Source organism: Typopeltis vanoorti, chromosome 4 (genome assembly GCF_054136105.1).
Source record: "Typopeltis vanoorti isolate ZY-2024b chromosome 4, IOZ_Tvanoo_1.0, whole genome shotgun sequence".
NCBI classification, from domain to species: domain Eukaryota; kingdom Metazoa; phylum Arthropoda; class Arachnida; order Uropygi; family Thelyphonidae; genus Typopeltis; species Typopeltis vanoorti.
This window is the reverse complement of record NC_143552.1, coordinates 5677452-5693897: the sequence shown is the minus strand read 5'-3', so window position 1 is coordinate 5693897 and position 16446 is coordinate 5677452. Positions and strand designations below refer to the sequence as shown.

General features: G+C 37.2%; 1 long non-coding RNA gene across 2 annotated transcripts in view; it reads left to right on the top strand.

Annotated features, from left to right (window-relative positions):
* LOC150107086 (uncharacterized) overlaps positions 1-16446 on the top strand; it is a 57463-nt gene that overhangs the window by 10787 nt on the left and 30230 nt on the right. The window contains exons 1-2 of one of the 2 annotated variants that reach the window (XR_016548185.1): positions 11452-11518; positions 15919-15997. This is a non-coding gene — a long non-coding RNA (uncharacterized LOC150107086). Of the gene's footprint in view, positions 1-11451; positions 11519-15918; positions 15998-16446 lie in introns of those variants that run through there. The other variant, XR_016548186.1, reaches the window with a different exon arrangement.

The following is a 16446-nucleotide window of genomic DNA, read 5'->3' as shown; positions in this document are numbered from 1 at the left end:
CATCAAAGATAATACCATTGTTGGCAACCCAATTCTGGATCCTAGTTCTCACAAGTTTCTCCAACAACTTAACCATGACACCTGACACGACAGGCCTATAATTTGATGCTTGAGTTCTATCACCTCCCTTATGAAGTGGCACAATCTTGCCTTCCTTCCACTCCTTAGGAACTTGACCCTGTGCAAGACTCATATTAAAAAAATATGTCAAGGCAGATGTCAACTCCTTGGCACATTCCTTCAGAACATGTGGTGATATATTATCAAGTCCCACAGCCTTATTAACATCAAGTTTGCTGAACTCACCATACACCTCTTACTCACTTACTGTCAGTGTCTTCTCCCCCATTATCAATTGCTCTCAGTCTCTCCATGAACTCACATTCACAAGAATGAAAGACCTTTATGAACTGCTTGTTAAGTATCTCCACTATATCTTCTGCAACAGCTGTCCTTATACCATTTTCTCCAATCAGTGTCATCCTTCCATAATCATTCTTTTTTTGCTGGCTACATATCAAAAGAACTCTCTAGGATTTTTTTTTTTGGCTTCATTAGCTAACTTCTGCTCATACTACAATTTTGCTACCCTTACCAACCAAGTTACCCACCTTGCCTGGTCTTTGTAATCCTCATGGAGTTGGTTATTACCACTTCTCCTATGCTGCCTCCATAATGCCCTTTTTCTCTGTATCACATGCTTAATCTTTTCATTCATCCATTTCACACCTACCTTATTTAACCTTCTGACCCTTGGAATATTTAGACATTGCTTCTACTAGATAGTTCCTGAATATCCCTCAAGCTGCATTGATCTCTTTTCCAGCTAACTCCTCATTCCATGGTCACTTCATGGTCACTCTCAACAACTGGAAGGTGATTGGACACCTCATTTATAATTACATCCTCTGATGAGATGATCAAATCCAAGCCTTCAATCCTCGTGTGCCCTCTGTTACTTACTGTCTGAGGTAGTTGTCCCTCAAAAACTCAAGAAAATCATTTTCTTTACTTCCAGTTGCTACCTCATCTTCCCAGTCTATATTGCCATAATTAAAATCGCCCATAAGGATCACACTTTTTCTTATTTGATTCACTAATTTGATTATACATTTCATACACACTACAATCCACATCACCAGGTCTATAACAACATCCAACCAAGTATTTCATTCTGTTCACCTCTATCTCACACCATACTGTTTCAAATCCACTGGCACTCTTTCCCTCTTGCATCTCTCCTTTGTATGGACATAACTCTTTCTCTATCAATTAAAATTATAATAACGGAATTAACTCACGTAAAATATTATTTATTAGTAGAATTTTCATGTGAATATCACAGGCATCTTCAGTACATGTATAAAGCTAATTAAACAATAACCGATAATTCCAAAAGGCACCAATATATATATATATATATACACACACTAGGCGGGCTCTTCCCCCCTTGGCGCCTATGGTTCCCCCCCCCCCCCCCCCCCCGAGTTCCTGTCTGGTAAGACAAAAAACGTGACAAAAACATTTCAAATTTCGGCTTATCTTTTTATATATATATATATATATATATATATATATATATACAGTAGATATATATGGATCTGTTTAAGTTAGGAGAGTGAAGTAATGTTTCACATGTTTCTTTATAAAGCTGTTCCATGAGGAACCAACTTTTGTGAAGGACTTGTCTTGTTCCAATGAACTCCATGTCTAGTGTTGATGTCATGTTCTGCAAGTCCAGACTGTTCAGGTTCAAGGTATTGAATATAAGACTATTCTTCTAGCCAAATAAAAGCAGATCTTCCTGTTTCTCTGAAATAAGATAACCCACAAGAGCAAGGAATCTGGTAGATACCTAGATAACTGAGATGTGGAAGCTTGTCCTTTGGAGAAGTGAGAAAGGCGGAGATTTTTCTGATTGGTCGAAAGGCAACAAAAATATTTATTGGTTTTAAAACTTTTGCTATGCGTTCACTAAGCACATAAGGGATAGGAATATGTGTTATTTCTTCTGTATTTGAAAAGGAAGATATATCAAAACTACTCAAAGCTCTTTTGGTGAAGGAATTCTTATATCCATTAGATAAAAAGGAAGAAATAATATATTTCAATTCTTTCTGTAATAGATCGTCTGAAGAACAAAAGGAGTGGGCCCGATAAATCAGTGTTTTAATGGTTCCTGCCTTTTGACTGGGATGGTGATGAGATTCAGCATGGATATAATGGCCTGTATGAGTCTTTTCCTGTAGACTGAGAAATGTAGGTTACCATCTGGTTGGCGAAGAATTAAAAGATCTAAAAAGGCTAACTGCTTATTTAATTCTACTTCTAAGGTGAACTGGATCCTTGGATAAAGTGCATTTAATTTAGAGAGAAACTGTTGTAGTTTGTCAGAGCCACTCCAGATAGCAAAAATGTCATCTACATATCTGAACCAACGAGTAGGTCTAGGAGTAATGTTGTCAAAAATACGTTGTTCAAAGTGCTCCATGAAGAAGTTGGCAATAGCAGGAGAAATAAGATTGCCCATTGCTGTTCCTTCGATTTGTTGATATAACTTGTTTTTAAAGGAAAAATAACCAGAATGTATTACAAAATCATATATTTTTACAATGTCTGAAGGAAATTCTTGTTGCAGTAATCCAATGCTGTCAGATAAAGGAACATTAGTAAACAATGAAACAACTATTTCAGCTTTCGTAATAATAAAATTAGTATTATTCTTCAGTGATTTCAGTGCTTTAAATTCAGAGTAAGATTGATTACGATGAGGAGGCTTGGCATTAAAAAGAATTTTTGCACATTCAAAACACGTCCTGTTGTCTGTTTTTGGATAAGGATCGAATACCTCTGTTTATGTTATGAAAAAAATCCATCAGGGGTACCTTATTCGGAGCAACAGCAAAATTATGTCCTTTTGATAAAACAAAACGTTCACTGTCTGTTAGTGGACAACCAGAAACATTGATAACTACTCTATCTGTATCACTGACATTAGTAATGGATCTAGAGAGGCTCAACAGTGATTCAAACTTAAGCTTTAACTTATCATGAGAAACATTAAAAACCTTTAGGCATGAAGTCGATGATATGCGCAAAATAGCGTTAAAAGTTTCAGCCACTAATACAGATTCTGGAGCGTACTTGATATCAGCAATTTCTCTATTTAAGAGGGCGAGAGATTTTTTAGCTTCGTGCAGCTGATAATTTAAAAGTGACTTACTGGCCTTTAAATAAATCCGATGAGCTCTTTATGACCTAAAAACTTTTTATTTTACAGTAGGTAGGAATAACCTGAGCTATCTTACAACGCTTTAGGAATATTATTTTATTAATGCATTTAGCTGTCTTTACTAATACTTCACGTATCTAGCACACTGTTTGGAAGTAGACTCTCCATAAAGTCTCGATATATGTTTCAGTAAGCAAATATAGTGAGTGGACGTATTAATTAAAATTATAATAATGGAATTAACTCGCATAAAATATCAATGTCTACTCACGGTATTTCCTTACTGAAACATATATCGAGTCTTTCTATATCATTAATAGCACTCTCCTCCCTTTTTATCCTTTCTATCCTCATGAAACATGTCATACCCTTCCATCTCTATTCCTGTCAGGATGTCGTCCTCATCTAGCCATGTCTCACTTATTCCAACAATTGCAGAGGATAAAAATATGTATAAGAAATGCTGTAAACAATTTAGTAAGAATGTCATGAGCATTCACAAAACTGAAAAAAGTTAGCAGAGTTTCTTCGATATTATACTTCTGCTTCTGTTGATGAAATGTGTTCCCTTAAAGACTATGCATCTAGAATGAAGGAAAACCAGAAATACGTTTCATCACAGGAGAATCAAAAGATCAGGTAGCAAACTCTGCATTTGTTGAGAGAGTGAAGAAATGTGCCTATACATGGTGGAACCTATTGATGAATACTTTGTTCAACAGCTCAAAGAATATGATAATAAACAAGTTGTTTCTGTAACAAAGGAAGGATTAGAGCTGCATGAAGATAAAAGCCAAATATCTTCATATTTATAAAAAGTTGTAAAAGATATACTGAACAAAAGGGTAGAAAAGGGATTCTGCTTTTCTTTATCGTAAGAGTTGTTTAGCGAGATAGGAGTGATTGAATGAGTATTTCTTCAAGATTATCAGAATGATTGGTGTTGTAAATTAGTGATTGATTGAAGATGAAAAGACTCATCTGATCACCGATAGTGGAGCACAAGGTAAGCAATATAGGCGAAGCAATTTAATTGCTATTGCTTCGCGTATTTAGCCAACGCTCGGTATTGCTGGCAGTCCTCTGCGGCTGCAGGATTTTCTACAGAATTTCGGCTGGCAGGTCTCTAGACCTGCGCGATTACTACTTGCGCTCACACGCAATTAAATCAATATGAGTGTGCCTGACCTAGACTCAGTCACTGATTTGCTCAATGAAGAGCCGACGTTTATACTCATTAATAAACTTCAAAAGAAGTTCAAGGCTGAAATGGCCTACTAGCATGATCGACCCTGACATCATTATCGACTCACTCGACAAAGGGCTAGCACTCACTTTTGTTAAAAAGCTTCTTAAAATATTTGAAAGAATGGCCCGGCTACTTATACTTATATTCTTCACCCGAGGTTGATGATGAGGAAAATGAAGACTCTTCTCAAATGGAGGAAAAACTCGATCTAGTTGTTTCTGCCTCTAATCCTTCTGATCAAGGAGAGACCCACGCTCGTAAGAAGCAAAAAACTCTCGCTGCTGAACCAACAAATGATGTTGGTATGGACGAAGATGCTCCCATTTCAGACCCCTCTGCCTCCCCCAATGAAAAGGTTCCACCGATTATCCTAAGGGAAAAGCAGAGATGGACAACACTAAGAACCACCATGGCTAACTTACAAATCAGTTATAGATCGGCTAAAAATGTAGATGAAGAAATAAAAATTCATCCCTCAATGGTGGCTGATTATAGAAATCTTACAAAGTAGCTGGACACAAGAGGAACACAATATCACACATTTTCACTTGCCTCCAAAAAAAATCTGAAAGTGGTGCTCTGAGGAGTTTCTGAGGATATTGACTCAGATGAAATAATCACTGACCTTTACAGGATCTACCTCCCATAAAGGTCAGTAGAATGTTCAGATCGAACAAGATTCCCATGCCTCTAGTTCTAGTTGAGATACACACTATTTACAAAGATATTTACAATTTAAAGTCAATCTGTGGACTTAAAGTCCCCCCCCCCCAAAAAAAACCATTGAGAAAGAGAGCATCTTCTGGGCAGTGCCACAGATGCCAAACATTTGGCCATGCCCAGTACAAATGCTTAAAATGTGGCGAGAATCACCCCACAAACACCTGCACCAAGCCAAAATCCACCCCAGCTAAGTTCGCTAATTGCGGCAGTCCTCATCCCACTAATTATAGAAGGTGTATTCATCACCCCAAAATGACCCAAATAGTCAACCAACCTCGTCATCTAATGTGGGAGCTCCTGAAATTCAAGCCCCTCAATCCTCCAAGAGTGAGAACATGGCAACAGATGTTCGCTCACCATTAACTGAGCCTCCTAAAAAATTGAATCTTCAACATCAAATGAGAACATATGCCGATGTGGCCCACTCCAAGCAGACAATTAAAAACCAGAACTGGCAAATCCACACTCAAATCTATTAGCTATTATCACCTCTTCTCTTGCAAACATGCTGCAGGATTTCAGCAACTCAAATCCATCATTAAGTATTACAAAAAGATTTTTACAGCAAACTCAATCCATATTATCTGCACTCTCTGATGCATAGGAAAAAAATGACTCCAAATTTGCTCAGGATTATTGCTTGGAATGCCAACGGTTTAAAAAACAAAGTGTTGGAAATTCAGGAATTCAATAATAGATATAACCCAGATATATTACTAATCAACGAAACTCACCTGAGGCCTGCTGACAACCTCAAATTTAGAGGGTATCAGTTTTACAGAAACTACAGACTTGAGTATAGAGGTGGAGGCACAGCCATCCTTATCAAAAACCATATAAACCATCATTCAGTAGCCAACCCTGCAACCACCAACCTCGAAATCACAGGTATTAATGTCGTCACAAACTCAGTCGGAAACCTAAAAATTTTTGCTGCTTTCAACCCTCCATCAAAAACATTGCTGACCTCAGATCTGGACGCCATCCTAGAAGTAAACGGATCAGTCATCATCACGGGAGACTTCAATGCAAAACATCCTGCCTGGAGCAGCAAATCTACCAACAAAAATGGCCGCATACTCTTCAACTACTCAAGTCCCAATGATATAGCTGTAGCTGGACCTTCAATACCAACTCATTTCAGCCCATCTGGGTCCTCCGACATTCTAGATATAGTTGTCCTCCAAAATATCAAATTGCAGTACAACCTGGAATCACTGAACGAATTATCTTCAGACCACAACCCTATCCTGCTCCAACTGGGTTATCACAAGGGACGCCCCCTTCGCCTCACACCTTCATTCCTTGGGAAACATTATCCAAAGCACTTCCAAGCCACATTGACCCTGTTTCTCTTATTAATTCCGAGGAAGAAATTGAATCTGCAGTCAATAAACTTGCGCATCAAATCAACGCAGCCTTAGCATCTGTCACCTCAGATTCAACTGTTTCTAAACCAAAACGACTACCAGATGATATAATGAACTTAATTAGGGAAAAAATGAAGCAATAAAAAGATACATAACACCAGGGCACCCCAAGACAAAACGTTTCTTAATAGGATGAACAGTGCAGTGAGAGATGCACTTAAAGCCCACAGAAACAAATTATGGGAAGATAAATTAGCCTCCATATCATCCGGTGATCAAACCATCTGGAAGCTGCTCAGAAATTTCAAAAACAAAAATAAATCTCTTCCCCCTCTGAAATCTGATCTGAACATTGTTTACACAGATGCTGAAAAAGCCGAAACTATAGTTAAAAATTTAGAAAAACAGTGCAGCCCTTCATACAATAATCTAAATTTCAATCATATTTACAAAGTCCACAGACACGTGTTAAAACGTCTGATGGACCTGGACCAGCCAACTCACACCTACTTCTCCAGCTGAAATTTGAGATTATAAAGAGCCTAAAGAATAAAAAAACTCCTGGGCCTGACGGCATATCCAACAAAGTTGTTAAACTGCTATCCCGAAAGGCCATTGTACATATTACAGTGATAATAAATGCTATGCTCAGGTTCAAGTACTTTCCCTCTACATGGAATGCCGGCTAAAATCAACTATACAAGTTGATTTTAGCCAGCATTCCACTGGATCTAGTCCACCTTATAAAATCATTTCTTAGTGGCAGACGAATGCAAGTCAAACTAAATGGTATATTATCTATCCAGCGACGAATCTTGGCAGATGTCGTTCCAATTTATAAGCCTGGCAAGGATCCCCAGCAGCCTCAAAGTTATCGTCCCATAAGTCTGATATCTAATTTTTGGCAAAATAGCAGAAAAAGCTATCCTTTCCAGAATTCAACTCTCAGTAAAAAAATTAAATATCCTTCCTACAGAACAGTTTAGTTTTCGCCAGTTTCATAGCACCACTCAACAAATTCACAGACTAATTGTGTTCATTACCACAAGTTACAATTGGCACCAATATACCGGAGCGGTCTTCCTTGACTTAGAAAAGGCATTTGACAAACTATGGCACTTTGGACTACTATACAAGCTGATTTTAGCCAGCATTCCATTGGATCTAGTCCACCTTATAAAATCATTTCTTAGTGGCAGATGAATGCAAATCAAACTAAATGGTATATTATCTACCCAGTGACAAATCTTGGTAGGTACCCTTGATTGCCTGAGGGATCCCTACTTGCACCGATACTTTTCTCGATTTACATGGCAAATATTCCGCACAATCCAACATCATCTATCAGTGCCCTCTATGCTGATAACACAGCTACTAGCTAGATCTATTAAACCACATCTTGTAACCAAGAAACTGCAAGAAAACCTGCTGAAACTAGAGCACTGGTTCGCAAATTGGAGACTGCAAGTAAACCGTCAAAAGAGTATTGCCATGCTCTTCACGAAAAGCTCAACATCTCCCAAAGACGACATCTTCCTATTTAATGTCAAGATTCCCTGGAGAGCAGAAGCCAAATATCTCGTTGTACTGCTGGACAGAAAACTAATCTTCAGTCCACACACAAAAGCCTCATGTACAAAGGCATCAAAAATTATTACACAGCTTTACCCTCTTATCAATAGGAATAGCAAGCTGGATACCAAAATCAAGCTACTACTTTATCAGTTGATGATTCGACCCATTATTACTTATGCATTCCCAGCCTGGAGCCACTTCTCAAGTACAAATATCCTCAAACTACAGAGAGTGCAAAACAAATGCCTCTGCATGATCTTAAACATGCCATGGTACATGAGAATTGTCCAACTCCACCGGGATACAGACATCCCCTACATCTACCCTTTCCTGCAATCATCAGCAGCAAAGTTCTTCTGAGCATCATCTTCACATCTAAATGAACTAGTACAATAAACAGCAAATTATGACGAAACAGATTTCTCCAAATATAGGAGACCTAAGGCTCCTAACGAAGATCTTTAACTCGCACCCACTCGGGCAGGGCACTTAGCTCATAAACTTTTCCCCACACAGTAACCTTATCTGATAGCAAGGATTATAAAAACATTTTGCTTCACCCTTATAGGCAGTAATGTCTTGCAGGTAGAAAAGATTGTATCAAACAGGTTAGTTTCATCACCTTGCTGTATAGTCATTAGTCAGTATGGCTAGAGTGCCAATATGGAGTTACAATGCAAGTTCAAGCCCTCTGTGACAGCAGCACTATGGGTTACATCACAGCTAAGAAACATCTAGAAATAAATCCTGAACAATTGTTGAAAACTCAAACCAGATAAGAATGACAAGTCTGATAAGGATTTAGTTATGCTACTTTTTGAAACAGCATTGCTGTGCTGTGGTTTTACACTAAAAGATCCTCAAACCCATGCATCTAGAATCTATAGAATGATCAAACTTGGCATTGATGAAGATGAAACTGGTGCTGGAGATGCCATTACAGAAGATATGCCACCTTTGGAAGGAGATGATCTAGATGCTTCCAGAATGGAAGAAGTTGATTAAGCTATCATACACTTGTATCCATTGTCACCATTGTTGTAGAAGTTGTATATTTATTTGTTTCATGTTAACATTCCTAGTTCTACATTTTTTGAAGTCTTCTTTTAATATAATTCCAGTATTATGTAATAGATTCCATTAAAACTTTGAAATCCACTATGGGATGATAGTGTAAAATCTCAACAAATAAGTTTAGTTAACTTATCAAGCTTGATTTTACGAGGGTTTCAAATTGAAAAATATTTTTTAAAAAATATTATGTGAAAACATTGGTTGAATGTAAATTAATTACTTTGTAAAATGCGTTAAATATTTCATATTTATCTATTGTGTTTAAAAATAGAAGAAAGGGATTACGCGTTATTAACACAGCGAATCAGCAAAAAAAAAAAAAATATATATATATATATATATATATATATATATATATGAAAGGTTTGCAACAACTTGCAAACAAATTAAGTACCTAAAACAAAGACTTTCGACAAGAGAGGACCGGAGTGACATCATCATGCCAAAGGGTAATCATGGACACTGGAGTGAGAACAAAGAACGAGAAGGCAATTTAAAGGGCTGAAAGCGGGAGAAAAGGGCATCCAGGCTGGTTTTTACTCCTATTTGGCAGTACAGGAAGAGACGAGGAGGTGATGACACAGAGCACGTGGCTGGAGACCTGGTAGTTCGTACCTTGTGACCCTGATGGACTATCATCGGAATTTTGTCAATGGAAAGTCCCCCTGAAGTTTTCCGGATAGTCTCCAAAGCAAGTCCACCGTAGTATCCTATGGATAAATGTCAGAAATAAAATCAGAGGTTCTCTACATGTCTACTAGCGTACCCGACAAGAGTAGCCAGCTAGGGAAGAAGGAAGGAAGGATATCATTTGTTACTCAGGCCAAAAGCAACTTCTACGGTACAGAAACATCCAAGTTAAGAAAATATCCAAAGTCGAGGCAAAGATTCGAAATGTCCCAATAGAAACTTGTTCATGGAAAAGGACTGTTCATACGTTGTATAGAGAAAGAACTGTGAGTAAGCACATCATATCGATGTTTCTTGGAATGTAGATATGTAAGAATTGTGTGTGTATGTGTATATATATATGTATATATATATATATATATATATATTACCCAAGTGTCTGTGGTAAATTTTGTATAGAATAGAGCAGTGTTTCTCAAAGTATGGTATGTGTACCCCTGGGTGGGTACGTGGCTATTTTCAGCTATGCATCTTTAGCACATGGAATCATTAAGAAAAAATAATTACTTTAAATGTATATATTTCTCAATAAATTATATATTATGTATGAATTCTACTCAAATTGCAAGTTACTATCACCACGACATTCACATCCTGGCGATAGTAACTTGCTCCCTGCGGTAAACAACATGCCCTCCAACAAAGCGTCACCATACTGGAGATGCAAGAAAAACAAGTAGTTTTATTGTATCACTGAATAAGGTACAGAGACATTTGCAGTCTGTGTAATATATTTCTAAACAAATAGTGCAATTAGAGACAACTGGGACAAAATGGCACTAACTAATGAATGACATCTCCCTTCTAACAGAAACTGCTGTATAGACTCAAGCAAAACCATATGTTCCCAGTGCAATATATGGTTTTGCTTGACACCACCTTGTTGTGAACATGTTAAAACTATGAAATATATAGTGAATGTGTTTCAGATATTATGGAATTCGGTTAAAGAGAATTAGCATTTCAACTCAATTGTTGGCTTGCCTCTGTCTTTAGTTCACACGATCTTTTGTTAATACTGCAGCAATCATATGTACTTCTTCATATCTGCTCTATCTCCACTGGCTACCATTTTTGTCTGTTTCACACTCTGCTTTTACTTCTACTTAGTCATTTGTGAAGGACTGTTCATTACGTATCTCAAGTCTTGTAAATTACTAGTCATTTTTGTTTGTAATAATGGGAAAGAAGGTGAAGCTATTTGGATGATGCACAAGGAAACTGTTCTCGATGCCAAAAGTAGCGATAACAAATAGGAGCTTCTTGGTAAGTCACACCATTTTCAGTTTTTATCTGAAAACTTTAGTTTCCGAAAATCCCTGCATATATCTCGCACTGCGATTTTTTAGCTTTAATTTTGGGGGAAAAAAAAGTGTGAGTTATATTCAAGTAAATATGTAAATTTTTCAGCTTTCGAATTCTTGAATATGGATCATTGATTAAAGATTGGATTTATAAAATGCACAAAAGAGAGCAATATAACAAATACAAGTAGCTGTAAGCAACAAGAAAACATTGTTATTGCATCTGGATCAAATGAAATTGTTAAGGATATGTCGTCTGACATCTCTAGAGAACCAACTAGGAAGAAGATGAAAAATCTACGTAAGTATGATATGAATTACTTGCAATGCGGATTTTCATGGACGGGAAATGAAGAGGAACTTATTCCAAATTTTGTTCTATTAAGAATAAATCATATTTTTTGTTTACATGAACATATAAATTCAAATAAAATAGTCATTTACAATGAAATATACTTTATTTATTTATTTATTTATTATTATTATTTTAATAAGGGGGTACTTGGTAATAAAGAAAATTTAAGAAGGGATACACGGATATCTGAAGTTTGAGAAACACTGGAATAGAGTTTAGCGTCAGAATAGCGAAAATGTGTATGCTATATTTGTGTAAGATAAAATTCTGAAGTTAGCTATGCTGAGAGAGGCAGTTATTCCCCACTATTTGTCTGCATTGTATACTACTAAATAATGTGTTAGGGTTGTTTGAATGTAGAATGTGCTTGCTTTAATTGTGTAATGAAATTGCTGGAGTTAGTTATGCTGGGCGAAACAGTTATTCTCCATAATTTGTCTAGTTTGTTACTTCAGTTTTTTTAGTTAGAATAAATGCTTTGTTTGAACAACAATTTGATCTGATCATTGCCAATGCACTATCTTAAAAAAAAATTATGGACCTATGTTTGTCAATTAGATATTGCCACGACTTGCTGTATGGTTAAGAAGATTTTGGCTAAGACCTATGTTCCACTTCTTTAATTTCTTAGTCTCTAATATTCCATCTGGCTGGTGTAGTCAAATAAATTTGTCAGGCCAAAGAGTGTGAGAAATTGAATATACTGCAATCGTATAGCCGGCAGTAGCTTGACTTGGAGTCTGCTTTATGTGTGGAGGAACAAAATTTGAGGTAGAAAAGCTTAGAGAACAAAAATTCAATTCGATTAATAGCACAGTCAATAGGATTTAATAAAAACAACAACATATATTATTATTATTATTATTATCTTGAGCAACTCCAAGGAGTCGACAGACTCATCGAGGGAGGCCCTAATCATGAATAACATCATGTATTCGACATTCACACAGTATCTATCATACCTCGCCTTGAACTCATTCACAGTCATAGCACCCACAACAGATTCTGGCAACTTATTCCACTCATTCACCACTCTCCAAGTAAAAAACCTAGTTCTAACACCCCTGCTAACCACACCCTTGCCCAGCTTCCATGTATGGCCCCTAGTCCTCCCACCACCAACCCTATTCTCAAAAATATCTTCTGGATTAATCCTATAGAAACCCTTCAGTAATTTGAATGTCTCAATCATATCATCCCTTTTCTGCCTATCAACCAATTTTTGTAACCCACAAATCTTCAACCTGTTCTCATAAGGTTCATTCCACAGACCTGCTATCATCTTGGTCACTCGTCTCTGGATCCTCTCCACCTCCTCCCCATCAAGAAGAAATCCTGGCGCTCATATCTGGTCACAGTAGTCTAGATGGGATCTTATCAAGGCTCGATATAGAGGAACAATAATTTGTTTGTCTCTGCATGTTAAAGTATTTTTCAGCAACCAAGTGATTTGATGAGCTGATTTAGCCACTTTTGCAATGTTCCCCCTAAACTTCAACTCCCTATCCACCAACACTCCCAAATCCCTGACCTCATCAATCTCCTGGAGTACCGTTCCACCAATGTGATATACTGCTGCTAATCTTTTCACTCCAAAATGCATAACCTTACACTTTGTCACATTAAATTGACATCCATTTTCCTTAGTCCAGTCCTCCAAACTATCCAAATCATCCTGCAAAATTTTGACATCCTGTGCACTCACAATTGCTCTACCCAGCTTTGCATCATCAGCAAACAAGTGAACACTTCCTCTCAGATCCTTTCCTATATCGTTAATGAACAAATTGAAGAGTAGTGATCCAAGAACAGAACCCTGCAGCACACCACTAGTCACAAGCCGTCTTTTGGACTCCACGCCTGAATAAACCACTTTCTGGTATCTCTCCATCAACCATCCTCCTATCCATCTCACCAACCCTATATCCATCCCCGTATGCTCCAGTTTACTGATTAGAGTAACATGTGGTATCCTGTCAAAAGCCTTGGCAAGGCCGAGTAGAATCACTGTAAACCCATTACCCTTATTCAGTTCAGCCGTCACTGTGTTATAAAACATGAGCAAGTTACTGAGGCATGATCTACCCTTCACAAAACTATGTTGACCCCCATACAGTATCCCATTTTCATCTATCCAGTCCTGTATTTTTCTCTTGACTAATTTTTCAAAGACCTTGACAACGATGCCTGATATGCTAATTAGTTTGTAATTTACAACATCAGTCTTGGAACCTCCTTTATGCAGTGGAACTATTTTTCCCTCTTTCCACCCCCTCAGGACTAATCCAGACCAGGGACTCAAATTAAACAAAATGGTCAAGGGTACTGACAATTCTTTAGCCGCTTCACGTACAACACGAGCTGGTATACCATCCAATCCCACAGATGTATTGACATTGAGGTTATGCAATAGACTACTCACCTCCACTTCATTCACCACAATTCCCGTATAATTTATTGGTTCATTCATTTCTGCAATGTCACCACCTGGAAGATATATTCTTGCAAAATGCTCACTCAGTAATTCAATTATGTCAGCTGAGTTGGTTACCTCCCTACCATCGGCATTCTTTAAAATCATTCTACCATATACATTTTTTCTTTTACTTGCAATATATCGAAAAAACTGTTTAGGATTCTCCTTAGCCTGCATGGCCAATGTTTTTTCATAATCCTTTTTTGCTTTTCTTACCACACTCGTTACCCTTCTGGCCTGCACTTTATACTGTTCATGTGCCTGCAGGTCACCTTTCTCCTTAAATTCCCTCCATAGTTGTTTCTTTTTTTGCAGCTCAAGCTTAATGGTGTTATTCGTCCATTTAACCCCTACTTGATTTATTATTCGGACTCTAGGTATACAGTCAGCCATTGCTTCATACAAACACTTCTTAACCGCCTCCCATGCACTATCAACTTCTAGCCCTTGCAGTTGTGCATGCCATGGCACTGAACCAATCAATCTCCTAAGCTTGTCATACTCACCAGCCCGATAATTCCACATGTATCCCGTCTTAGTTGTAAAATCTACACCTTTAGCCACCTCCCAAGTCAAGACCCTGTGATCACTCTCACCAATTGGTGGCAACGTGGTCATATTCGTTATAGTCAAATTCTCAGATGCAATTACCAGGTCAAGCACTCTCTCTGACCCCTAGTATTTTCCATTACATGCTGTCGCAGATAGTTATCCCTTAATAACCGCATAAAATCCAATTCCTTCCTCCCATGTGTCCTCTCCTCCTTCCAATCAATGTTACCATAGTTGAAATCTCCCATAATAATTACCCTCCCTCCACTCATTTCTTCTATTTGCTTATGCATACTATCTCCACCATCTATTCCGTTACCTGGTCTATAGCAGCACCTAACTGTATATTTAGTTCTGCTAATTTTAATCTCACACCAAATAGCTTCAAATGTGCTCTTTTCTCTATCTTGCAGTTCCACTTCTATTCTTCTTGGCTGTAGCTCATCAGCTATCATCAATAACACTCTCCTAGATGAGTCTTTGACTCCATGAGGTCTTGTTTAATAATAATAACACTCCCCCCCCCCATTTCATCATTATCATGCGTATCAAGGATTTTGGCCTAGCATGGCCTGTTCCAGCCTTAGAGGTCATCGTTGAATCGTTTAAGAGTATGTTCTGGTTTCTTTGGGGAAGGCTGTAAATAAAAGAAAGGAAACTATGAGCAAGAGTGTGAGGAGTGGTTTCTTTGCATGGAGGGTGGTTGAACAATGGAATGCATTGCCTGATAGAGTGGCGAGAGCGAGAACGGTCAATGAGTTTAAGGAATGGTATGATGGATCTTGTGTTTCCTAGGAGGAACCTCTCACGATGAGTCTTGATAGACTTTGTGTTTCCTAGGGAGGACCTCCTGCAATGAGTCTTTTGACTCCATGGAGGCCTGAATAATAATAATATTAATAAAATGGCACAATTCGATTAATAACTTATAATTTTACTAATTGCACAGTCAATAGGATTTTAATTAAAAAAAAACAAACAGACATATAATTTGACAAAACTTTGTGTCTTTGGGGAAGACTGTAAAAAATTGAAACCTACCATGATATTCCTGCTTTGGCATCTGAACTAAAATCTGTCTTTTTTGATTTCAGCCAAAGTTTTTCAGTAATCAATGTGTTAAAACTGTCATTGAAATGCATAATTTAAAATTGTTTACAAAATTTACAAGTCATGGCATCCCATTTATTATATTTCAAGTTAATAGTTGCTATGTAACTAGATTAGATAAAGCATAAATATTAGTAAATAATTTGTGTAATTTATTAATAATTACTAAGAGTTGGGATTTAATATTAATGAAAACACATTTTTTTAGGTATGGTTTGTTTCTTCCAAAGAAGCTACAAAAACCAGCTGCTCCAAAATTGTCAGTGTTTAATGAGAGTGATGATGATGTAAGTATAGTAGTTTTGTTGAAGGACTGGCATTCATTAATTTCATTAACTTTATTTTTACTGACCATCACTTGTTATTACCTTTATTAGTAAGTAAAGAATAATTCTAAATATATATATATTTCAAGGATAAGTGTTGTTTTGTTAAAGAATTCTATTTTTTTTTAAAGCAAAAATAAACAAACTGTACTGCTATAAGGAGGATTAGAAATCAGTTATTTATTAGCCCATGGAAATGGACTAATGAATAATTTGTTTAATGCTTTTGTTTAATGAGAAGTTTGCATTAAAAGATCCCCAAAAAGAAAAAATAATGAAGGCAAAATTAGATTGCTACACATGAAAGGGGAATTAGTACAAATACCTCCATTTACATTTGGATAAGAATAATCCAGAGTTCTTGCTTAAGAGACCAAACATGAAACATTTTCAAGCCACTTCAGTCCTCT